This window comes from Peromyscus maniculatus, chromosome X, assembly GCF_049852395.1.
Source record: "Peromyscus maniculatus bairdii isolate BWxNUB_F1_BW_parent chromosome X, HU_Pman_BW_mat_3.1, whole genome shotgun sequence".
Lineage (NCBI taxonomy): Eukaryota > Metazoa > Chordata > Mammalia > Rodentia > Cricetidae > Peromyscus > Peromyscus maniculatus.
This window is the reverse complement of record NC_134875.1, coordinates 114,828,592-114,855,396: the sequence shown is the minus strand read 5'-3', so window position 1 is coordinate 114,855,396 and position 26,805 is coordinate 114,828,592. Positions and strand designations below refer to the sequence as shown.

The window sequence follows — 26,805 nt, the reverse complement described above, 5'->3', positions numbered from 1 at the left end:
TGTATTTCATTTTTATGTTCTATAATTCCAAACACTTATTCTATGCTTTAAAACATTCAGATTAGTCAAGTGTAGTGGCACACACCTTTAATCCCAGCACTGGAGGTGGGGGAGCAGAGGCAGGCAGATCTCCGTGACTTTGAGGCCAGCCTGGTCCACATAGACAGTTCCAGGACAGCCAGGGCTACATAGAGAGATCCTGTTTCAAAATATTCAGATTATTTAAAATATGAGTGAAAATATAAATTTAGTTTTGTAAATATTTAGCAAATGGGGAAAGTAAAATATTTAATATAAAATTTATGGTTAAAATACTTCATTTGTGGGATTTAAAATATATATTTGTTTTAAGCTGAAACATACTTATACAGTGTTACCTCAGTACATATATATAGTGTGTAATGACAAGATCATAGTTGTTGATGGGCCTGTCATATTTATCATTTCTTTGTGTTAGGAGCATTCAGAATTCTCTCTCTAGCTATTTTGAGACGAACACTTAATCACCAACAGTTATAGTTACTCTACTTGATTTCAAACATTGGAAGTTATGACTTCGGTGCAGCTGCATCTCCAGACTGATCAACCATTCCCACTCTGGTACAGGATTCAATGAGGTGTTACCAGCACAGCCATTGAAAATGAAGGTTGGTTTTGCTGTGTAGTCCTGAGTGATTTCAAACTCTGGGCATTTCTCCTGTATCAGCCTCCCAGGTGCTGGTATTACAGTCGTTTACTACTATGCCCAGTTTTATGTGGTCTGGGGATTGAACCTAAGGTTTTGTGCATGCCAAATACTCTACCAACTGAATTATATTCCTAGCCCTTTTTACTGCTGATTTGACATGCACGAATGCCAACCAAAGTATAAGGTGATTTGTAGATGCAAGGCTGGGAGGCGTCCACTTCTAGTTAATGTGTGCTGTCTGTTAGTTCAAGTGACTCTTGGAAAGGGACTTTGAACAATTAGTACTGAAATTTTCCCTATATAGCTTGGAGATTAAATTATGTTTTTTCTGAAAATTGAGAATGACAACTGGTACTTTTTCTGACTCAGCTGAGCTATACTTTTGTTTAATATACTTGGTTTTGAGCTTTCAGGAAATGGAGAGCTCTAACAGGGTGCAAGATATATGGATTTCCTGTGTCTGATCATGCACCCACAAAATAAAAAGGTTTCTGCTTTAGGAATAAACAGGTTGCTTCCAACCACTGTGCAATGCAGTGGCTTAAAACTTTTTGCTTCCTTCAAGCATTTTCCTTTTTTTCTTTCCAAATTGTGTTCAGTTGGCCGTGACCAATTTTCCCCAGGCTCTGGCTCTCTCGCTTACCTTTTTGACTCTTGCTGTCCCAATGCCTTTTTTCATTTACACAGTGATAGCTTTTCTTGATTTTTATTCTTGGTTTGATACCCTGTGTACCATATTTCCTTGCTTAGACATAGGGGAGATTGAAAAAAAAACTCCATGATTTGAAGAAAACTTGCAAAAGCGATAAGCACTGTGAAAGACAGTTTTGATTTTAATTTTCCCTGTAGCTAGAAAGGTGAGTTCCTGATGGGAAGACCTGCTTTTTCATTTCACACTCTCTAGTGTGGGTGGCCAGAGCAATCATTGTCAAGTAGGATGCCAATACCTCTTTTGTTTTAAGTGTAGCTGGGTCCAACATGCTTACTATAATTCATATAGGTTAGAGTAAAAACAAGCTATAATAACATAGTTGTCTATGTAGATTAGTGGTGTGGGAATAGAGTTGGTGCCCAAAATTTGAAAATTGGGAAGCTAGAGATTTTTATAATTTTAAATTATTTATCATCAATCTTAAGAATATTTTTGGTCATCTTAAACTCTTGGCCAATGCTCTTTTCTGATACTGAGGTTTTATGGGCAGTCTTTTTGAAAATGGGCTAGGATGAGGATAAAAATTAATTATGAACATCCATTTGAAATGCTGAAAATGTTCTAACCCAGAAAATTGACTGCATATACTGTCTTTTTCCTTTGCAGAGTACCATTCTTAAGAGCTGACTTTTGCCAGGCAGGGGTGGCGCACGCCTTTAATCCCAGCACTCAGGAGGCAGAGGCAGGCGGATCTCTTAGTTCCAGGTCAGCCTGATCCACAGAGCGAGTTCTAGGACAGCCAGGACTGTTACACAGAGAAACCCTGTCTCCAAAAACCAAACCAACCACCCCCCCCAGCTGACTTTTATTTTGGGCTTTCTGATATGTGTCAATTATGGCAGTTCATAATCGTGTGTGTGTGTGTGTGTGTGTGTGTGTGTGTGTGTGTGTGTGTGTGTGTGTGTGTGTAATGTTACGTTGGGACCTGGGTGGAATATAAATCTTTTATTGGCCTAAATCTGAGTCTAATCCTTTGAATGGCTTTGGGAGAAAATCAATTTCCTCTGCTCTGTCAAGATTTTTCAGGTCAGTGCTCTTTGGAAGTCTCCCAATTCTCTTAGATTAAAATAGATTTTGTTTCTGTGCTACATACTGATATCGGTTTGTAGGACACTGGGATCTAAAAAATGAGAAAACAGAGCCTGACAAGGTATATGTGCACTCTTCTATTTCAGCTAACTTTTTGATGCACGTCACCTTTGAGGAGCCAAGGAATGTTTGTGCTTTCAAAGACCTCATTTGGGAAAAAGTTGTTACTACCACTTGGTAGGTGTGAGGCTCAGCACTTGAATGAGTTCTGCTTGGTGACTTGTTCACTTGCTCGCTAGAATTCATTTGCTCACTAGAATTAACCTGTTCACCAGAAGCGAATGGCATAGGATCTCACTAGTATGGCCTTTTGGAAGTAAGAGGACGAAATCGAACTTTTATAGTTTCAGCTCTGCAAATTTCATCTCTCAGGACCCTAGCCCCCAGTTACAAGCAAACTAGCATGGTGTGACCTCACCCACTTGCAATGGAAAGCAAAGGGTGGATGGTTTTGTACCAGTGATTACCCTTGTGGATGTTTGGAAGAGGGATTTATCATAGATATGTAGTTCCTTGCTGTCCAGTTGTGCTAGAGGGTGAGTGATTTTGTTGTGATTTGACTTAAACAAACAAACAAACCTAAGACCATATATTTAGGGATATTTTGGTAAAAACAAAAGTATTATCACTAATGTTTATCTTTTCCTGGAGAATGCAAGGATATTCCCCCACCCCCAGTGCTGGGTATTGAGCATAGGGGCTCTCCCACATGATAGCCAAGCACTCTATCACTGAGCTGTATTTCCCTTCAATTAGGGTCTCACGTAGCCCAGACAGATTTTTCATTGTGTAATTGAGGATGACCTTGAACTCCTGATCCTCCTGTGTCTACCATGCAAGTGCTGGGATTATAGGTGTGTGTCACCATGCCCAACTCTCCCTTTTTTTGAAATGATCTTACTATGTTGTCTAGGCTGAGTTTGAATCTTCTGATCCTTGTCTCTGCCTGCCAAGTAGCTGGGATTACAGGCATGGGCTACCACACCCAGCTCACAGGGACTGTTAACTTAACCTATCCTTTCTCCCCAAGTTTTTTATTTTTGTCTTATATTTAGTATTCAATATGACATTATTATTTTATGCAGGCATTTTTCTTTAGACGAGAGTTTAGCATTTTTTTCCTGTAAAGGCCAGATGGTAAATATTTAGTCTCTGCAGGCCATATGGTCTGTCACAACTGTTCAACTCCACTATTGTAGTGCCAAAATGGCCATGGAAAATATGCAAATGACTTTGCATGCCAATTTTCAATGAAACTTATTTATACAAACAGACGGTAGGGCAGATTTGGCCCATAGGACAATTCCTAATTTAAAGTCATTGATATCTTTTTTCCTTTTTCCTTCTTTCTTCCCCTTACTTCTCCCCTTTATCCTTTCCTTTCCCCTTTCCTCCCTTCCCCCCTTTAGGCTGACCTTGAACTTGCTCTGTAGTGCAAGCTGTCCTTGAACTCTTGTCCTTGCTCTTCCTCTCAGATGCTAGGATTATAGGTACATTCCACTACACATGGCTTTTCTCCTTTATTTGTTGCTACACATTTGAATTTCTTTCTAGGATCTTTTATTTTGGTAGTTAGGATTAATCCAGATTCTCACGTATACTGAGAACATGGTTTACCACTGAGTTACATCTCCAGCCCCTGGAATAATTTTTCAGGCAAGAGTATCTGTTCTCATCATTGTTTTTCAACATTATATTGTGATTCCTAGCCAGTTATGATAATAAGGCAAGGGAAATAGAAGGCATACAGATTAGAAGGATAAAACAACGCTCCCTATTTATAGATTATCTATATAAAGAAATACATGAAATCCATAAAAGACTTCCTTGAACTAATAAGTATATCCAGCAAGGTGTGAGATGCAAGATAAATGTTCAAAATAAATATATTATATACTAGCTATGAACACATAAACACTAAAGATGAAAAAATATACTACCTGGGCTGAGGGTATGGTTCAATGTACTACTATCTTAGCGTGCATGATGCCCTAGGTTCCACAATCAAAATACATATAATACCACTTACCATCAGTCAAAAAGTACTGAAAAGTAAATCTAGCAAAGAAGTTGCTGGACATGTGTTGAAAACCACACTGATGAAATAAATCTTAATAAATGAAAAGTCATACCATAGTAATGATTATAAGATTCAGAATAATTAGAGTTTCAGTTCTCTACAGATTGAGAAACAGGTTTAAGATAATATTATAAATATTCTAACAAGATTACTTTTAATATATATAAATTGTGGGAGGCCAGCTCCCACCTTTTAAAGGGGTTCCTATGAGGAGGAGAAAGGTATAAGAAACTTTTAGATAGAAAGATAGTGAAGAGGAAAAAGAATCACAGGATAGCTTCAGGAGGACCTGGATCAAAACCCAACAGTACCTTCTGCCTCTTAAAAGGGGCCTTTTATAACAATGCCAAGGGGCGGGGCAAAAGACTTCCCTCTTGCTAGATCAAAGCACACTGCACAGCCAAGTGTAGACCCTTCCAAACGCCTGGTAACCATGCCCATGGTCAAATCATCCCCTTATGCAGCCCTGCTGGGTAAAGCAAGCTCAGATTCTCTGACCCTGAGTAAGTTCTCACTAGGAAACCGCTGTGGGTCTCTACAATAAATATTATTTTTTAAAATTTTTATTTATTTATATTTTGTATATGAGTGCTCTGCATGTATACCTGCATGCCAGAAGAGGGCATCAGATTTTATTATAGATGGTTGTGAGCCACCATGTGGTTGCTGGGAATTGAACTCAGGACCTCTGTAAGTACAGCTGGTTCTTCAGCTGAGGCATCTCTCCAGTACCAAGTACTTTTTATCTTAAAGCATATATAGGTCACAGCAATAAGATCTATGTGAAACGACAAAGGATGTGAACACCTAATGGTATTTTACAAAAGAAGTATAAAGCAGGAGGAATTAGTCACATGGTTTCAAAATGTACTGCATCACTACAGCAATCAAGACTGTTGCAATGGCTGAACACAGATAAATGGAACAAGACAAAGAACCTAGAAATAGGCCCAATTATTTTGATTTCTTGGATGCTCGTACTGGACTATTATCCCACTGCCTTGTGCTTGCTAGACAAGCACTCTACCATGGAGTCCTCACCACCTTTATTTATTAATTTATTTTTGAAATGAATTCTCATGTTGCTAAGTATGGTCTTGAATTCCTGGGCTTAAGATATTTTCTTTCTAAGCTTTTTTGAGTAGCTGGGACTACAGGCACACACCATATTACAAGGCTCTTTTAACTTTTTATTAACACATTTTAATTGTCTATATTAGTGGAGCTCAGTGGTGTGTGTGTGTATGTGTGTGTGTGTGTGTGTGTGTGTGTGTGTGTGTGTGTGTGTACTGTGAATTGATCAAATATAACCACTCCGTTTCTACTACATCCCCACTATATAGTAATTCCTATTATATTTTCAAGTTGACTTTAGTGTCTATGAAAGGCAAAACATGTAAAGCTTGTCCTTCTCTGTCTGACTCATTTTACTTACTATAATGGCCCCCCAGTTCTGTTGTAGTTACTTTTTGTCACTGTAATAATAAAATACCATAACCAAAAACAACTTAGGGGAGGTAAGGGTTTATTCCAGCTTATAATTCCAGGTAACAGTATATCATAGAAAGAAGTCAGGGCAGGAAGGAACTCAAGTAGTACCTGAAGCAGAAACCATGGAGGATTGCTGCTTACTGGCTTGTGCTTCCTCTCTCTCTCTCTCCCTCCCTCCCTTTCTCCCCTTCCCCTCCCTCTACCCTCTCTTGTTTTTTAAGACAGGATTTTTCTGTGTAGCCCTGGTTGTCTTAGAACTCACTCTGTAGACCAGGCTGGCCTTGAAACCAGAGATCTGCCTTCCTCTGTCTTAGGGAGGATTAAAGGCATGCGCCACCATACTTGGCTTCTTGCTTACTCTCTTATACAGCCCAGATCCACCGGCCTAGGGATAGTGCTATCACTAATCATGACAGTGTCCTACAGATATGGTCATGAACCAGTCTGATCTAGCCATTTTGATGGTTTGCCCATTCTATTTATTTATTTATTTATTTATTTATTTATTTATTTATTTATTTATTTATTTGGTTTTTCGAGACAGGGTTTCTCTGTGTAGCTTTGCGCCTTTCCTGGAACTCGCTTTGGAGACCAGGCTGGCCTCGAACTCACAGAGATCTGCCTGGCTCTGCCTCCTGAGTGCTGGGATTAAAGGCGTACGCCACCACCGCCCGGCCTGGTTTGCCCATTTTAAATTAGAGTATTTTGTTGTTGTTGTTGTTGTTGTTAGTTCTTTGAATTCTTTATAGATTCTAGATTGTATGCTTTTTTTTGAGACAGGGTCTCAAAATATAGTCAAGACTGGCTTGGAACTTACTGTGTATTTCAGGCTAGCCTCAAAACTCATGATCCTGAGTGCTGAGATTGTTGGTGTGAGTCACTGTGCCCAGCTTGTGCTCTGGATATTAACTTGGTACCAGATGAATAGCTGGCAACTATTTTCTCCGATTCTGTAGATTGTATTTTTGCTATTTTTGATGGTTTTCTGTATTATTCATAACCTTTTAAAGATTTTGGATGAAATTTGAAAAGCAATTTTAAATAGAGAAGAAGATAGCCTTTTCAACAATTGGTCCTCATCAGTTGAACATCAGCAGTAAAACCAAAACCAAAAGCCTTTGACTTGAACTTCATATTTTATAGCAAAAACAACAAACAAACAAACAAGCCCTGAACCCCCCAATCAAAAACCAACTAAAAATGGGTCACAAACTTAAACATAAAGCTTAAAACTTAATAAAATAAAATGGAATGGAGATGTGGCTCAATCCCCAGAATAGGAAGGAAAAAGTAAATCCTCAGGAGATTGGACTAGGCATCTCTTAGATCTGATGCTAAATCTATAATTCCATAAAGGAGGAAATAGGCCCCAAACTAAAAACAAAAACAAAAACATTATTAGTTAGGAATACTTGTCCTTAGCATATGCTCATTTCTGGCTAGCTTTTTTCTTTAACTTAAATTAACCTGTTTTTCTTCATCTATGTTTTGCCTTGGGCTTTTTACCTTTCTTTCATTCTGTATGTCCTACTCTGTGTCTGGATGTCTGACAGCTGCCTGGCTGGCTGCCCTGAGCATCTCCCTCTTCTTTTTCCTCATTCTCTCTTCTCCTCCTTTCTCTTTCGGAGCCTAGATTTCTCCTCCTACTTACTCTCTGTGTACAATATTATTTTAAGATGTGTAACATTTGTTTATGCTGTGGAACATTTGTTTAATGATGCAAAGATGTGATGCATTCTTTTATGTTGCATTTGTTTAAAATCTGTGAAGCTGTATTACTTTGCCTGTCTAAAATACCTCATGGTCTAATAAAAGAGCTGAATGGCCAATAGCGAGGCAGGAGAAAGGATAGGCGGGGCTGGCAGGCAGAGAGAATAAATAGAAGGAGAAATCTGGGAGAAAAGGAAGAACAAACAAGAGAACAAGGAGAGGAGGACATCAGGGGCCAGCCACCCAGCCACCCAGCTACACATCCAGACATGGAGTAAGAAGGAAAGAAAAGGTATACAGGAATAGAGAAAGACAAAAGCCCCAAGACCAAAAATAGATGGCATAATTTAAGTTAAGAAAAGCTGGCTAGAAACAAGCCAAGCTAAGGCCAGGCCTTTATAATTAAGAATAAACCTCCATGTTTGATTTATTTGGGAGCTGGGTGGCAGGCCTCCAAAAAGAATAAAAAATAACCAACTACAATTCTCTCTGCTGGCCAGCCCAAACTATCCTTCTACTGTCTAGCTGTTGGATGTTCAGCTTTTTATTAAACCAATCAGGTGCCTTAGGCAGGCAAGGCAACACATCTTTACATCACTAAACAAATGCAGCATAAACCAATGCAACACACTTATACGTAGTTAAAGTAATATTCTGCAATATAAACAAATGTCACACATCTTTACATAGTTAAAGTAATATCCCATACCAACAACTGCCTATAACTCTAGTTCAAGGGGATCCAATGCCCTTTTTCGCTCCTGCATATAGTACAAGACATGCATATAGTGGACAGACATACATGCAGATAAAACACCCAGATATAAGCTTAAGAAGAAGCTCATGATTGAAACACAGATGTTTTTAATGGGTGAATGGATGAACTGGATGTTTTTAATGGGTGAATGGATGAATTAAATATTAATACAGGCAACAACCAGGATGGATCTCCAGAGAATTATGCTAAGGAAAGCCAATTTTGAATAGTTACATTCTGTATGATTTTGTTTATTAAACATTTATTTACTTATTTATTTTATGTGTATGTGTGTGAGCCTGCACGAGTATGTGTGCAGGAACTCAGGGAGGGCAGATTAGGATGTTGGATCTCCTGCGACTTAAGTTAGAGGTAATTGTGTGCTGTCATGTGGGTGCCAGAAACTGAACCTGGGTCCTCTATGAGAACAATAAGCACTCTGAACTACTGAGCCACCTCACCATGTAGCCCTTGCTGGCCTGGAGTTCACTATGTAGACCAGGCTGGCCTTGAATTTACAAAGGTCTACCCAACCCTGCCTCCTGAGTACTAGGATTAGATGTGTGCTACCACACCTGGCTTATTTTACATTTTATTTTATTTATTTTTGTTTATAAAAGAAATCATTTAACTGGGAACTTGCTTACAGTTTCAGAAGGTGAGTCTATGACCATCATGGCAGCGAGCATGGAGGCAGCCAGCAGACAAGTATAACACTGGAACAGTATATAAGAAGTTATAGATTGATCTGCAAGTTGGAGGCAGAAAAAGATAGAGCCTGACATGGGTTTTTGAAACCTCAAATCCCACCCCCAGTTACACACCTCTTCCAACAGGGATAAACCTCCTAATCCTTCCCAAACAGTTCCACCAACTAGGTACCAAGCATTCAAATATTTGAGCCTATTTGGGCCATTCTTCAAACCACCATATTCCACTCCCTGGCCCTGATAGGCTTGGAGCTATATCATAATGCAAAAGGCATTCAGGCTAACTTCAAAAGTCCCTGTAGTCTTTCACAGTCTCAAGACTGTTTAAAAGTCCAAAGTCCAAAATGTCTTTGGAAACGCATGCAATCTTGTAACTCTAGCCCCAGGATATGGTATGTACAGTCCAACAATGGCCATCTCACACTGGAAAGGCCAGGAATCTGGTAGTTGTTTAGTTCAGGAGGCTAGCTGTTTCTTGGAAGTCCCAATCTAGTGTTGAAGGCCTGGAGGATTCCTTGAGAGCTCCTGGTCTTCAGTCTACTTTGGAATCTTGAAGAAGAGATTCTGACATCAGTGAAGGAATATAGCAGCAACAGGATAGATGGATTTGCCAGGGAAAGTGAGGGCAAGCAGGCAAAAAGTAAAGTTTCCTTCTTCCATGTCCTTTTGTTTTCTATTTAATGTTTTAAAAACTATAGGCATACCAAGTTGGGGCAGGGCTGTAAGTTCCTCCGCCCCGTATCAAGGCTGAGTAAGGCATCCCACCATATGGAATGGGCTCTAAAAAGTCATTTCATGTACCTGGGATAGGTCCTGGTCTCATTGCCAGGGGCTAGCCTGTGTTGACTACCCAAGGGAGGCCTTACCCTCTATGAGGAGTGAATGGGGGATGAGATGGAGGGGAGGTGGAGGGGAGATGGAGGGGGAGGGGGAACAGTGGTTGGTATATAAAATGAAAAAAAAATTAAAAAAAATTATAGGCATGGTGAACATATTAGTGTTGCCAGGGGCTGAGTGGCCAAAGACAGAAGGGAATGAGTAGCTAAAAGTGGGCATCCTGAGGTGTCCATGTGATGGGAATAGTCTGTTCATGAGTGTATCAATGTCAGTACTCTGGCTGTGATACTGTACAGTAGCATAGCAAATTATCGTTCAGAGAAAAGGGATAAAGAGTACAAAGTTGCCGGGCAGTGGTGGTGCATGCCTTTAATCCCAGCACTTGGGAGGCAGAGCCAGGTGGATCATTGTGAGTTCGAGGCCAGCCTGGGCTATCAAGTGAGTTCCAGAAAGGCGCAAAGCTACACAAGAGAAACCCTGTCTCGAAAAACAAAAACAAAAACAAAAAAAAACAAAAAAAAAGAGTACAAAGTCTCGGGGGCTGGAGAGATGGCTCAGAGGTTAAGAGCATCGACTGCTCTTCCAGAGGTCCTGAGTTCAATTCCCTGCAACCACATGGTGGCTCACAACCATCAATGAAATTTGGTGCCCTCTTCTGGCCAGTAGGCATACATGTAGGCAGAACATTGTATACATAATAAATAAATAAATCTTAAAAAAAAAAAAAAAAGAGTACAAAGTCCCTCTGGATCATCTCTTATAACTGTATGTGAACATGTACTTCACAATGAAAAAATTAACTAAGGAAGCATGTACAGAAACAAAAGATCCTTGGATCTGCAAGGATTAGAGTGTGAGGAGTGCAGATACTAAGGGGTATCACTTTTATATCTGATCATATTCCAAATCCCTGGCTCAGTGTTTTTATGAGACAAAGCCATGTGGGTTCATGTGATTCCATGTGCATAGGTGACTTCCTTAAACATTGCAGATTTGGGGGACTCTTCCTTATGTGTCCATTGTCTCTTGCTTCTTGATTTTTGTTAGACCTAAAACAGATTGCTTTGTTTCAGTTCCAGGATCTTTCTTAAGTATGGGAAACTGTCATGTCATGATTAACTGTCATGATTTCCCTTTTGCAGTAAGTTTTCATCAAAGAGTCAGAGTTATTTTTCCTGGGGTGATTTTCCTTGTTGCTTATGTGATAGAGATTTCTGGTTGTCCCCTGACTTTCATTCCCTTCCCTTTTAAACAGAATTTCCCATTTTGAGTTTGACCTATGACTGCCCATAGTAAAGGTTGCACTGCCCAGGTTTCATTGTACTTATGTGTGAGTCTCTGACCAAGTAAAGACATTCTATTTTGATTGAGCTCCAAAATAAGTGGAGCTATCAATTTACTTAAAAACAACAGTGGTGAATAGATCAATAAAATACTTTCTGTAAATGTGGTGTGTTATGTATTGAATTGTGTCTCTCAAAAGATATGCTGATATCTTAACTCCAGCGTCTTAAGAATTTGGTCTTCTTTGGAAATAGGGTCTTTGCAGAAGTAATCTAGCTAAGATGTGCTCATATTGAAGTAGGACAAGTATAATCCATTGTGAGTGGTGTTCTCTGGCAGTCACACAAAGACAGATTCAGGGAGTGTGCACGTGATACATCTAAGCCAGTGGTTCTTAACTTGTGGGTTGTGACCCCTTCAGGGGGATTGAATGACCTTTTCACAGGGATTGCTTAAGACCCTCTACATATCATATAGTTACATTATAATTTGTAACAGTAGCAAAATTACAGTTATGAAGTAGCAATGAATAATTTTGGGGGTCACCACAACATGACGAACTGTATTAAAGGGTCACAGCATTAGGAAAGGTGAGAACCACTGGACTAAGCACCAAGGAACTTCTGGGGCTAGTGAAGCTAACAGGAGGCATGGAACAGATGCTTGCTTAGAGCCCTCTGGAGGGAGGAGCCCTGCTTGCTGATACCTCAGTGTTTGGCTCCAGCCTCCAGACTGTAAGACAATAAATAGGGGTCTCTTAAGCCATGTAATATGCATGGTTATAACAGACCTATGAAAGTAGTACACTGCTTTCACAGTTCTTTGGGGGTGCTTTGTTCTTAAGTGTGTATTATTAGGTGATTGGGTCATGAGGATGCAGCCGTCATGAATGGGTTTAGTATCCCTATTAATGAGACTGATGGGAGCTTGTTTACCCTTTCTACTGTGGCAGCAAGGAAGCACCACCTATGTAGGGGAGGAGTGAAGAAGGTATAGGAGGAGAGAGAAATACCTCTGCCCCTCACACCCCTTACCAAATACTCAATCTGAATCTGCTGGCATCTTGATCTTACTTAGATTCCAGAACTGGGAGAAATAAATTTCTAACCTTAATGCATTACCCAGTCCAAGGTAGCTTATTGTTAAAGCCCAAATGGATTAAGTAGGGGTGTATTTAAAAATGGGCTGGCCATGCAAAGACTTCTTAATTTGAGTCCTGAGACATTTGGACTGGCTGTACCTTGTGTTTCTTAGGAAAATCTCACTGTACCAAATATGGAAATTGTTCATTGCTCTAAAGCCCTCTCTTCCAGCTTATGTATGCTTTTAACAGTGATTTGATGTGCTTGAATGCCAGGCAAAGTGTAAAGTGAATGGTAGATGCAAGGCCTGGGTGGTTTCCATGGAGACCTCCCATCCTTTGTTCAGCAGTTGTCAGGGAAACATTTAGTTTCAGTTTGTGGGGTCTACCTATTTCTACAGCTCTTGGAAGGGGTTTTGGTTAAATCTCTTCAACAGCCTAATGAATTTGGAGCAGAATTTGTTTAGTTCCTTTAGAATTATAATATATTTTTCTGCAACCCATGGATGTTAACTAATTTTCTGTCTGAAGTGATCAGACTGCTCATTTATGCATATGCAATAAACGTTTTTTGAGCTTTGGGAGAGAAAACCGAGGTTCATAGACAGAGAAGCTAACTCCAGAAAATCGATGCCACGTGGTTCGTTTTTGAGAGTCCATGTGGGTTGTTTTTGAGACAGGATCTCACACTAGCTTTGAGTGGCTTTGAACATTATATATGTAACCAAGCTGGCTTCAAACTTACAATAATCCTCCTGTCCCAGCCTTAAAAGTTCTAGGATTTACATGTACTAGCCATTGTGTCCACCTAGTCCGTGTGCTTTAATTTTCCCTATGGTATGAGAGAGCTGCATAAAATTGTTTACAGGGTGTTAAAAATGGCTGGCTCAGCATGTGTGTTTATTGCTTTTAGTTAGCTCTTGAATCAGTAGCTGGACCTGGTAGTGGTGAGTGGAAATGCTGGTGACAGCGCCAATTCTAGGTATCAACAATTCAAATAAATGAAAGTGTTCTAGAGGGTTATCACTATTGTGACAACTTCCCCCATTGTCTTCTTTACAAATCAGTCAGATGAGGTAGATTGCAAAATGTCTTCCAATGCTTTGCAACTCTTTCCTTCAAGAGGTGGAGCCCATTTCCTAATTGTTAGCATCTTGACTGGCCTTGGAACTTGGGTTGACCATAGACTACAGTAAAAGTGACCTTGTTCGGGCTTTGAGCCCAGGCACAAAGAATCACTACAGTTTACTGCTTTGGGAACTCTGCCACTGTGTGGAAAAACCACAGGCGTGGGCTGCAGGAAGGGAGTCCATGTGAAGGAAAATAGTGGTACCAAGCCAACCAAATAGCATAAATGCAGAAGCCTAAGCGTGCCTACCTGAGATTAGTGGCATTTGGCCCGTATCAGTATAGTTGCCCAGCTGAACTCAGCCCAAATTACAGAGCCCCAGAATTTTGAACTGAAGTATTTCTTTAAGGCACTTAACTTTGGGGGTGATTTGTTATCCAGTGGTTGATAATTGATATAGCCAGGTTTGGAAGCTTTTGAATGATCAAGGCTCACCTGTAACCTGTCTTCTGTTACTCCCAAAATTCTTACTAACAGCATCTAGAAATAATTGTGGCTAATTGAAGGAGAAAAGATGCTATTAGCAGGATTTTCAGTAGTTCCACCTCTTTCTAGGAAAGCTTCAGAGGAGATTCAAAAGATTCATAGGCAGAGAGCAGTAGGGCCAGAACTACAGCCTGATCACACCATAGGATTGGCCCAGTGAGGGTACTGGTATTCTAGATACTGAAGATTGGATGCCCCAACTACAACACAAACATTTCCTTTATTACACAGGTATTGGACTGCCCTTGGATCTGGGTGTTGCAGATATCCACTCTTCATACTTTGTGCCAAAGATTCAAATGCCCATATCTATTCAAATCCTCAAGATTGACCATCACAGTGGTAGAGTTCTTCTCTAGTAGGCATAAGGCCCTAGGCCCTATCCTTCCAGCACCACAAAACAAACAGAAAAGAAAAACAAGTGTCACGTGAACCAAGTTCATTATACAGCTAGTTAACCTATAGGTTCACTAAGGTATGGGTGATATCTGGCTAAGGTTAGTCCTGTGCCCAGACCTTGACTTTGCAGAAATCAGGAAAGTATTTGGATTGAGGATGTGGCTTGGTGGTAGAGTGCTTGCCTAGCATGAAGAGGGCTGTGGATTCTATTCCCTAGCACCACACACACAAAAGAAAGTATCCGACATTTGTAGCTTATTTAATTGAAAGTAGGTGGACACACCGGGACGGTGGTGGCACACGCCTTTAATCCCAGCACTCGGGAGGCAGAGCCAGGCAGATCTTTGTGAGTTCGAGGCCAGCCTGGACTACAGAGCGAGCTCCAGGAAAGGCACAAAGCTACACAGAGAAACCCTGTCTTGAAAAACAAACAAACAAACACAACAAAACAAACAAACCAAAAAAAAAGAAAGTAGGTGGACAACTTCATGAATATTGATTGGATTCTGATGCTGGGAAGCGAAAAGAAAAATGGCAAATGTTCATTAGTTCTATCCTGTATGCTGATCAACTCAATTCCTTACCACACAGGATGAAGCCAGATTTGTAGTTTGTTTCCATATTGTGTTGAGAGGAAACAGTTCTAAGGCTGTACCCCAGCCCTTGTTTCCTTTCATAGATATATGCTTGTGGGCATTTGGAGCTACTGGGACAAATACTGGGACCAACTTCCATATACCTCTGGCTACTGAGGTATGAACAGTACGTCTTTCAGTTGCTGGGCCCAAAGATGCTCCATTCATTCCATAGGAATTGAATGATTGATACCTTAGTGAGCCTATAGGTTGACATGGTTCATGTGATACTTGTTTTTCTTTTCTGTTTGTTTTGTGGTGCTGGGATGATAGGGCCTAGGGCCTTATGCCAACTAGGAAAGCACTCTGCCACTGTGGTGGTCAATCTTGACTGTCAGCTTGATAGAATTTAGAATCGCCCAGGCAGTTCCTGCTTTCATCTAGCCCTGCTTCCTGACCGTGGAGGCAGTGTGACCAGTTGCCTCACATTCCTTTAGAAATAGACTCCCTGCCACGATGGATTGCACCCTCAAATTCAAGCTCCAAGAGACCCTTCCTGAAGTTGCTTTTGGCAGAGTATTTTGTTATAGCAATGAGACAAATAATAGATGAATTTAATGGCCACATTACACTGACTAATCTCGCAGTTAATAACCAAGCCAATTCCATAACCAAATCCCCTGTGGCTTTGCTCTCCTTTGTCTATGTGTCCTGCACCTCACGCTTAGCTGACACTTCCCTGATGACCACCTCCCTAAAATTAGATCTCATGCCACTGAGCTACACAAATCCATGTGGCTATGTCATGGTGCTATAGAAGATTGGAGTATACTGCTTGTTATGAGAGAGACCCTGCTGTTGGGGAGAATGCCCCTGAATATGGAAGGGTTCTTATCCAGATTCAGTGCCCTGGAGTAGGTAGCTTTGGGTGCCACTGGGCTCTTCAAGGGAGAGGTTGCCAGGATGGCAGGAAGTTTGAGAGGTGGGTTTGTTATTTTAACTACTGGATAAGGTCTTCATTGGAACTTGACAAAGAAACCAAATAATCAAAGTCAGATTGCTAAGTTCACCCAAGGTGGGTGTTGCTGGAATAAGTTTAGCTCCATTCTAGAAGCCTCCAGTCTATTTAGATTTTGAATCTAGAGTAGAACTCCAGTATGATCTAGGCTGAACTTTCATTTATTCATTCCCTCAGCATGCCAAAGACCTTTGTATAATACTAGTGGTCCACTTAATAGAAATGCCCTCGTTCGCCCTATTGTTATAAAGGTATTAGTTTCTTTAAAAAAGAAACGTGTGCCTAAAATATTCTGCACAAATATAGAACATACTGAAATCAACTCAGAAAAATTCTAAATAACCTGAAACTATAGTTTTACACTTTTTGATTTATTTTTTCAAGACAGGGTCCCATTATCTGGCTCTGGCTGTCCTAGAACTCATTCTGTAGACTAGGCTGGCCTTGAACTCACAGAGCTCCATCTGCCTCTACCTCCAGTGCTGGAAATTAAAGGTGTGTGCTACCATGCCTGGCTTTTTTTTTTTTTTATCTTTTGAGACAGAATCTTATTCTGTAGCTTAGGCTACCCTGAAATTTACTTTGTAGTCCAAGCCTCCAATTTATGGTGATCCTCCTAGCTTAGCTTCCTGAGTGCTAACTAAAGGCATGCACCACAGGCCTGGCTTTTGCTTTCGAAAAGCACTAAAGATGTCAGAAAGAACTATCGGCAACGCTAATCCTTTGGCTTGTGAGTTAAATCTGAGTTGCCAGACCCAGCAGAAGCTTTATATAATTCTGGCAGTTCATTTGTGTTCACCTGAGGTTTCTCTGCTTCCAGCTGCACAGAACTTCTGTGATTTACAAAGCCCTGAAACTTGGGCCAGAATCCTGAAAGTAATTTTCTCCTATAATCTGTGCTGTAATTGCATTTTAATTCAGTTCTAGTGTCAAGACTGCTTGTGTGTATGTGTCGTGTTTCCTTCATTTCATTAGTTTCTGCTATTTAGGCCAGTGCCTGGCACAGTCTATCCTTAGTAAATTTGACTTCTTCCTGTGGAGCCTGCTTTTCTTTTCTTCTAAATAATGGAGAGGGCCTTTTGTGACTTGGCAGTTCACTTCATGGCCCACCTCCCCTCTGCTGACCTTTGTGTTGTTGGATCCCTGTTTCTTCTCAGGCATGTGCCAGCTCTGAGGAACCCTTGAACCTGTGGTGATGAATACCCCCATGATTGCAGCCATCTGGGCAGCTTGGGAAGCCATGACATTGGCTTGTCAAAGAAGGCCTAGTTGAAAAAAGTCACAAGAGATCAGCATGATCAATGAAATCATCACACCAGTACCACTTCTCCTCAAATTTAGGTGCATAATAAAAAAATTACCATGGAGTCAAAGCATGGTAGCTCACAGCTGCATTCCCAGAACCCGAGAGGGAGATGAAGACAGGAGTTTCAGAAATTCAAGCCAGCCTTGGCTACATGAGACCATGTGACTGTCTCAAAGACTGTATCTGATAAGTGCCTGGTGTCCACCATAGCTGTCTTCACTTTAATAGCTTCCTTACTTTGTATACCAGGGATGTTTGCTGGCCTTGCTTAGCTTTGTAGTCTGTGAGCTGTGCAGGTTCTCTCCATCCTTCCACGACCCCCGAGCTGGTGCCTCCCTGAAGTAGCTAGTATCTTGCTGTGGAGGGTCTCCCAAGGATGTTGGGAGTGTGTGTGGGGTAATCACTTCAATGAGATCTACAGAGAAGGGGAGATGTCTTCTTACTTTCAAGAACTCCTAATATTAGCCAACCTGCTGGTGGATGCAGTTCAGAGTTCTTAGGTTCTACAGCAGCGAGTAGCAGATAGTTGGCTCCAGAGCTTGATCCACCTGCTGACCTCAGACTCATGAGTGTCAAGCTGCAGTGTTATTCTCAGTTGATGAAATCTGCTCTTGGCTCTGAAGGTGAGGGTTGTGCACTTCACTGCTGAGCTAAAGCTCATGCAGCCTGGACTTTTAGCTTGTTGGCATATGGTCCTCTAACTCTATAACCACCTGTGGGCTCTCTCTCTTACCCCAGGGATGTGATAGGTTCAATTTGGGTTGTCTGATATTTTCCTTTTTTTTACATCCCTCCAGGGTAGCTCAATTTTAATCAGAAGGTTCTCTCTCAAGATGGCACCTGCCTACACTGCCTTCCAAATCATATACAGTACAAAATAGGATAGAGTACTAATCCTATAGGGTACAAAATAGAATTCCTCTCCATTACCGACCTATCTGCTGAAAGAACCAGTTTCATCAAAACCTACAACTAGACTTGAGGCTTGTCACTTGTCCTATGGGTAGGACTGCCAATTTCTTTGCCCCAAGGGCACCTCCACCTGACTTACTTGTGGATGAGGCTTCTGCTTCCCATCCCCTGACATGGGAGCCATTTGATTGGAGCTATGGAGCTTTTTTTTTGGGGGGGGGGTTATGTTATTTGCAATGTTTACCTTTCCCATCCAGATAGCTAAGAATAACCTTGAACTCCTGACCCTGCTGTCTCCACCTCCTGAGTGCTGGGATTAAAGGGATATACAACTCTCGGCTTGCCTGTCGCTCTTGTACTTTGCAGTTATTCTAGCACTGCCTTTGCGAATTTCTATAGCTCTTTAAAGCTTCCTTTTAAAATAGAATTTATATTTTCTTTATAATCTATGATCAGGCAGGATTCCAGGACCTTGAGACTTTAGAAAACTTGTTTGTAAATCAATTTAAAATTTGTTAAAGTCTTTTTTTTTTTTATGTTTTTTTCAGGATAGGATTTCTTTGTGTAGTTTTGGTGCCTGTCCTGCATCTCACTTTGTAGACCAGGCTAGCCTTGAACTCATAGAGATCTGCCTGGCTTTGCCTTCTGAGTGCTGGGATTAAAGGCTTGTGCTACCACCACTGCCCGCTCAAAATTTGTTAAAGACTTTAATGTGTAAGACCTGAAACTGCGGCTGGGCTTGGTGGTGTACACCTTTAATCTCAGCACTTGGGAGGTAGAGTCAGGCAGATCTCTGTGAATTTGAGGCCAGTCTGGGCTACAGAGTGAGTTCCAGGATAGCCAGGGCTATATAGAGAGACCCTGTATCAACAAACAAACAAATAAACAAAAAAGAAACAAACAAACAATCCCCATATATCCCAAAAAACCAACCAACCAACCAACCAACCAACCAACCAACCAACCAACCAAATGAACGAACAACCCCAAAACTCTGAAAATGCTGGAAGCAAACATTTGAAGACAGAGGCAGACAGATGTGTTTTCTGAAAAGCACTTCAGTAGCCCAGGGTATAAGACCAAGAGTTGACAAAGGGATTGTATGAAATTAAAAAGCTTCTGCAAAGCAAAGAAAATAATCAGCAGAATGAAGAGACAGCCTACAGAATGGAAAACAATCTTTTCCAACTATACACCTGACAGGAGATTAATTTCTAGAATCTATAAACACTTCCAAAAATTAAACACCAAACTACCCAAATCATTGAATCAGCAAATAGGCAAGTAAATAGGCAGTTATCAAAGGAAGAAACACAGTGAATAAAATAAAAAAGTATTCAAATGGAAACATTGAGATTCCATCTCACAGCAGTCAGAGAGGTAATAAAGAAAACAAATGATAATACATTCTGGAAAGGATGTGGTAAGAGGAACTGTTATTTACTACTGGAGGGAGTGTAAACTGGTGGTGCCACCACTGTGGAAGTCAGTGTGGAGGTTCCTTAAAAAGCTAAACATGCTTTCCAATCTGCCATCTGCAGTGGATTTCATAAAGATCCTCATGGGGGAAGACTGTAATGCTCAAGGTTGAACCCTCAGACACTATAGAAAATGTAAAGGCCAAGGTTCAGGATGAGGAATGTATTCCTCCTGATCAGCTAAGGTTGCTCTTTGCTGGCCAGCAGCTGGAAGATGTTGCACTTTGTCTGACTACAGTACTCAAAAGGAGTCTACCCTGCATCCTGTGTTGAGACTTCATGGTGGTGCTGAGGAGAGGAAGAAGTCTCACACCACTCCTAAGAAGAATGAGCAGAAGAGAAGTTAAGTTGGCTGTGCTGAAATACTATAAGGTGGATGAAAATGGCAAAATGAGTTGCCTTTGTCGAGAGTGTCGTTCTGGTGAATGTGGTGCTGGAGTTTTCATAGCCAGCCTCTTTAATGGACATTACTGTGGTAAGTGTTGTTCGACTTATTGCTTCAACAAACTGGAAGACAAGTAATTGGGTATGAGTTAATGAAACAATAGGAACTGAAAGAAAACTGGAATCTAAGTCATTGCTTATTGCTGCACTATTCATAATAGCCAAGATATGTAATCAGCCCAAATGTATATCAGCCATCAGCAGGTAAATGGATAAAGAAAATTTTCTTAGCCATAAAGAAGAATCAAATTATGACATTTGTAGGATGGAACTGGCAATCATGTTAAGTGATACAAGCCAAACTTAGAAAGACAATATGTTTTTTTTATCATATGTAGAATCTTGATTTAAACACACACACACACACACACACACACACACACACACACACACACACACAAAACAAAAAACAGGAGGGACTATTTTGGAGGTGGTAGGACACCAGCAAGGTGGAGGGAAGAGATATGGAGGGGGGTAGTGAGGGCAAGTAAGAACAAGATACAATGATACAGATGTATGGAAATAGCATAATCAAAAACCATTCTTTTATATACTAAGTAAAAAGCTTAATAAAATATAGCTTCTAATTATATAAGTTACAAAAAAGGAAAGTATATTTATTTGATTAGGTCAATAGTCATAGAGTTCACTATCCAGAGATTCAAAACACCATACATTGGGTTTTTCATCATGTCATGAAGAATTAAAAATGCAGTTAGTATATTTATTTGGTGAGCCAGACAAATTAACGGTATGAATACTTTGGGGAAGGGAAAGATGATTTTGAAATGCAAGACATGGGGACAGGAAGGTGTTTCATTGGATAAAAGCACTTAATGAATAAGACTGATGACCTGAATTCAGTTCCCAGAACCCTCATAAGGGAGTGGATGCAGTGCCAAGCATCTATAATCCCAGCATTCTTAAATTGAGATGGGAGGTAGCTACAGGAGAATTGGCCAGAAGGCCAGCTAGTCTGGAGGATCTAGTGCAATGCAGAAGCAACAAGAGAGACTCTGCCTCAGAAACAAGTGGAGGTGAGAATCAACTCCTGAAAGTTGTTCTCTCACCTCGGCATGATGCACATGCATACACAAATAAAACCAATTAAAAATACAGGATTTGAGAGACTTCCATCCTTGTAACAGATGTGCTGAGATGCACAACACAAGGTGGAGGCAGTAAGTACCAGAACAAAAGGTTGAAACCGTCCTTTTAGATTATACTCATAGGCATAGAATATTTGGGGAACTCGACAAAGCTTTACAATCCATCTAGTGTGAATACTTTGTTCCAATAGATGAGATCTGAAGCCACAGGACATCAGATGCCTCCTCTACAGTCACCTGGCTAGTCAGTCTTTAGTAAAGGCTGTTGCTTTGCTCTGTGTTGGTAGTTTAGAGAGAAGAGCCCCATGTTTGTGAGTTAAGTCTGGGCTTGGTGAGTGGGAACCCTTGGAGCTTTGTCCTGTTGGACACTTGGTTCTGAAATTGCACTTAATCCCGGATGGGATGGCAATGTTTCTGGTGTATATCTATACCATTTCTTGCTGACATGATGTGTAGCTGTGTCTCTTGCTCTTTATACTTGACTAAATTGTGAAAATGCGACCCAGAACTGTATGAGATATGAAATAATACACAGTAAATTGCTGTTTCCTCCTGTGCTCTTGTTTCTAGAGGCTGTCAGCAGGTTTGTAAGCTTCAACTTCCAGAGATGGCTTATCTCTAAACTATGTGTATTCACACCCTGCAAGGGAATGATACCCACTGCACGGGAATGTCACCTGCTGAACACCATGGTTTTTTTCATTTTCTCAGTTCATCCTGAGGTAAACTGAGGATCCTGAGTACTTCGTCATTCCTTGTTAATTGGTGATCTTTTACAGAAAACAACAGAATCACTCTAGGGCAAGCCAAAAGGGGTGGAGGGTTTAAGGTAAGTCACAGGCTCATTTGGAGAGCTGGAGAAACAGGGTGGGTGGGTTGTGACTTGTTGGAAGCAAAGCTGGGAGCCACACATACTACTCATGCCAAGTAGAAGCCATATGTCCTGATGCCCTGATGACCTGCAGACACCAGGGATCTGACTGATGATGACTGTTTCTTTCCCCACTCCTCTTCCAGAAAGTAGAAGCTCTAAGCAGAGTCCCTTTCCTTCCATGTCTCCCTTCAAAGCAGGCTATTGTGGAAATGTGTCACCAATGGAGCCTAGGTGGCCTGTTTATATCTCAGCTACATGGGAACCAGAACATTTGATTTTCAACTTTTGAGCTGGAAAGTAGAACTTGTAATTTGTGAATTTCACTCAAACTATGTGTGGGGTGTGCTTGTGCCTGTGTCCATGTGGAGTCCAGGGGTTGATGTCCTCTCATTCAGATGTCTTCCTTGATCACTGTCTATTTATTTACTGAGGCCACATCTCCCCTGAATTTGAAGTTCTCATTTTGGCTATTCTGGCTAACTATATTGGCTTGAGAACCCTCTGTCTCTGCTGTCTGAGCACTGGAATTACAGGCAGGTCATTTACGTGGGTGCTAAAGATCTGAACTCTGCTTCTCAGGCTTGCAGAGGAAGCATTTTATCCACTGTGCTATCTCCCTACCTATTGAATAGGTTCCATTCACATTTGCAGTATGACATGCACTTGTTCCAGTTGGTTTCTGTGGAAGTTAATAGTATATAGAAGTCTCTACTTAAAAACTTATGAAAATGTAAAGCAAATGTATAATGAATGAATGAATGGATGAAAATTGGGGTCTGAAGAAGAGGGTGAATGCATGTATTTTGTGTGAATGGAAGTGTTCACAATTTAAGGGGCATTCACCTAGTGTAACTGAAAATCCCCTCTCCACATGGCTTTTGAGAGTACATGAAAGGATATAAAATACAGCTGATTGAGGCACTGTGTTGTTATGTATGGGCTTAATATTCCTTTCTGTAAAGGACCAGATGGTAAGTATTTTGGGATTTTTGGACTAAGTGGCAAAATAAGGCTATTATATAGGTGCTTGTATAACAAGGGAGAAAGGAACTTCCAAAAAGTGTTTATTGACAAATTTTAAAAGATTAAACTTTTTTTTTTTAGTTTTTGTGACAGGATCTCATATAACACAGACTAGCCTTGAACTCACTGTGTATCCCAAGATGACTTTGAGCTTTCAATTCTTTGCCTTTGCCTCCATCTTGGGAATGCTAGGATTACAGGCATATGCTAACACACACACACACACACACACACACACACACACACACACACACACACACACAGGTTTGTTTGTTTTTTTATTTTTTTCAAGACAGGATTTCTCTGTGCAACAGCCCTAGCTGTCCTGGAACTCACTCTGTAGATCATGCTGGCCTCAAACTCACAGAAATCTGCCTGCCTCTGCCTCCTGAGTGCTGGGATTAAAGGCATGGACCACCACGTCTGGCTACTACACACAGTTTTATGTGGTACTGGGTATCCAATCCGGAGCTTTTTCATGCAGACTGCCAACTCTACCCATAAAGCTGCATCCTCAGCCAAAACTACTTCAGAAAAATAATTCACATCTACTTGTAAGAAGAATAGAATTAATGTTTCAGGGATAACATTTTCCTTAGCAATATTCTAAGTTAGTATTTTCTTTCATCAAATGGATTGCAAAATGTTCATCTGTAAAGACCAGCTTGTGGGCCATAGACAACCAGTCAATGGCTAGTGTTGACCTATGGGCAGTAGTTTTTCAGCCTCTGATATAATGGACAGAAGATGAACTTTGAGCCTTATCACATGAAGTTTGATACTGTCTTTGAATTTGGGACCTGGAATACCTTAATTAACTTTTTATTAATTGATTTATTTTACATCCTGACCACAATCTTCCCTCCCTCCTCTTCTCCCACTCCCTTTTCCCTTGCCCCCCAATCCACCCCTCCTCCATGTTCACTCAGAAAGGGACAGGATTCCAGTGGCATCAGCAAAGCATGGCAAATCGGGCTGCCATAAGACCAAACACCTCTCCCTGTATTCAGGCTGGGCAAGGCAATCCAGTATAACAAATAGGTTCCCAAGAGTCAGCCAAAGCACAGGGGACAACCCTGCTCCCATTACCAGGAGTCCAACAAATAGACCAAGCTACACAACTGTCACATATATGCAGAGGGCCTAGGTAGGTCCCATGCAGTCTCCCTGGTTGTTGGTTCAGACTCTGAATTCCCGTGAGCCAGGCTAGCCTTTTCTGTGAGTTTTCCTCTGATCCCCCTGGCTCCTACAATCCCTCCTCTCTTTTCTCAGCAGGACTCCTGAGCTTGGCCCAGTGTTTGGCTGCGGGTCTCTGAATCGGCCTCTCTTAGTCACTGGATGAAGAGTCTCTGATGACAAGCTGGGGTAGTCATGGGGGATAGCCAGTTCAAGCTATGGCTTCTGCTGCTGCCATCTTTCCAAAAGCAACCTACAGATTCAATGTAATCCCCATCAAAAGCCCAACTCAGTTAACTTTTTGACCTGGGAGCTTTATTTGTGTATAACCAGGGAACATTCTATTATAGTGTTACTTGGTGAACATTTTATTGCTATGCATAAAGTGTAGAAAAAGATCTGCTGTCTGGTATCACACCTAAGCACTGCATGTCTGCTTTCTCTTTAGTGAGGTGGTTTGGTTTAGGCTTATACTACAGTATGACAGACATATTGAGCAATACAATAATAGGTGTTTATCTTTTCTTGCGTGGCTTGCTTGAAATGACATTCGAAAGTTTAAATGAACGGAAAAGGTAAAGCCAGCATGTAGTTGGCTTGCCTCTTCATTTGTTTTCTAAGGGGTTGGGGTACACCTTATGAGTGTGTCTTTCAAATTCTCTTCCATATTGTTATTGTTGAGTGTGCCAATTGACATCCGCTGGGATATGCTGAACACAAGAAGGCAGGTCTGTAGAGTGGCAAGGCATCACCAAGTTACTCTGCGTTCTGAATCTCAGGGATAGGATGAATAATGGTGAACAGTTAGGTTTGAACCAGTATTCTCCTGGCTGAATAGGGGGAAATGGAAGACTTCACAATCTCTTATATTCTTGTAGGAACTTTTGGCTATGTGGTGATAAGGCTAAAGCTAATTTAGCAGCTAACTTATAAAAGTAATTCCAACAAGAGAGAGAACTCTACAGGCTGTGAAAGCTAACCCAGTAGACGTTCACTGAACAGTAAAAGTGTAGATGAACCATCATGAAGTATGACTCCTAGTGAACAGTCATGACAAAACCATGCCATTGCCTTGTGCTGGGCACTGAGGACATGGAGGATGGGATGGGATGGGATGGGATGCAATGGAAATAGTTAACAGTACCAGTTGTGCAGTTCCCCCTTGCCAGGAAGTGAGATGCTCTGCCTGCCCGATAGCACTCTTGCCCTGACATACTGTCCAAACTGGATTGGAATCACTCAAGCTGAGTGAAAGAAGTCTCCCCCGACCCAAGTTGTCTGTGTCAGGTATTTGTCACATCGATGACAAGTCTAGCATAGTGTCATGGAATTGCATAAGGTTTCGGAGATAGCATCAGTCATTGGGTAATGTGAAGAACAAGCCTGGCAGGCGACGAAACAAGGACACATTTGGCTTCTGTGTGGAGGACTCCGTAATGGGTGTTGAGAAAGAGCCTGGTGTCTGCTGTGCCTAGAGTCTTAGTTAGCTTCTGGGTGGGGATTGTTGGAAGGGTGGATCAGCTGGAAGGGTCTCAAAAGCCATCCTCAGGACTGAGTATTACTGGGAGGATGTGAGGAACCTGCGAAGTGCTTTGGAACTGAAAAGGGGCCTGGTTCTAATAAGAGACTGTGGGAGGAAGGCTGAGGTGTAGCAGGAATCTTCAAAGTTCTTATTAATAAAACCAAACCTGAGCCAGGTATTGGGGTGACCGCTGGAAAATCAGAGTGCCAGAACAAGCCACAGCTACCTCACCTCGTCGGATCCTCAGCTGGTCTTGTTTCCTCAGACTGGAGGCTTCTGAGTCCTCATCCAGAATGGGTCTCAGCTGAACTGCTGCTGGAAAGCCTGAAAGCTTAACCAGGCCAAATGCCTCTCTAGTTTCTGGTCCTCACGCCGTGTATACCTTTCTGCTTTCTACCATCACTCCCTGGGATTAAAGGCGTGAGTCACCATGCTTGGCTGTATCCTTGAACTCATGGATTTCTGCTTCTGGAATGCTAGGATTAAAGGTGTGTGCTACCACTGCCTATCCTCTATGTTTAATATTGTGGCTGTCTCTGACCCCAGATAAGTTTATTAGGGTACACAATATTTTGGGGAACACAATACCACCACACTGAGGCACAGTCTAGAGCAGGACTTGAACCTGGTAAGGGAGAGCAGAGTCTGAACTTACCAGCTGCATGAGAGAGCGGGGAGCGGGAGGGAGGAAAGGAGGGAGGGATTTCTTGGAGAATTCTTCTAGCCCCTCCTACTAAGAGTTTAAATTTTTTAGACAATTCTGTGGAGGCCTTTAAAAATACTTGAAAGAGAGAAGCATACTCAAACCTTTGCACTAGTCTAACAATTTATTACCTTTCAGCTAGGAGAGAAAGTATTATTTCAGGCAAACTGGGGCATGTATGGACTGGTTACTTAGCACAGTCACAATCTTAC

General features: G+C 41.3%; 1 protein-coding gene and 1 pseudogene across 11 annotated transcripts in view; both read left to right on the top strand.

Moving 5' to 3' along the window:
• LOC102911149 (ubiquitin-ribosomal protein eS31 fusion protein pseudogene) overlaps positions 1–20,302 on the top strand; it is a 44,431-nt pseudogene extending 24,129 nt beyond the window's left edge.
• Positions 1–26,805, top strand: part of Reps2 (RALBP1 associated Eps domain containing 2) — a 251,310-nt gene that overhangs the window by 69,460 nt on the left and 155,045 nt on the right. The window lies entirely within an intron of this gene.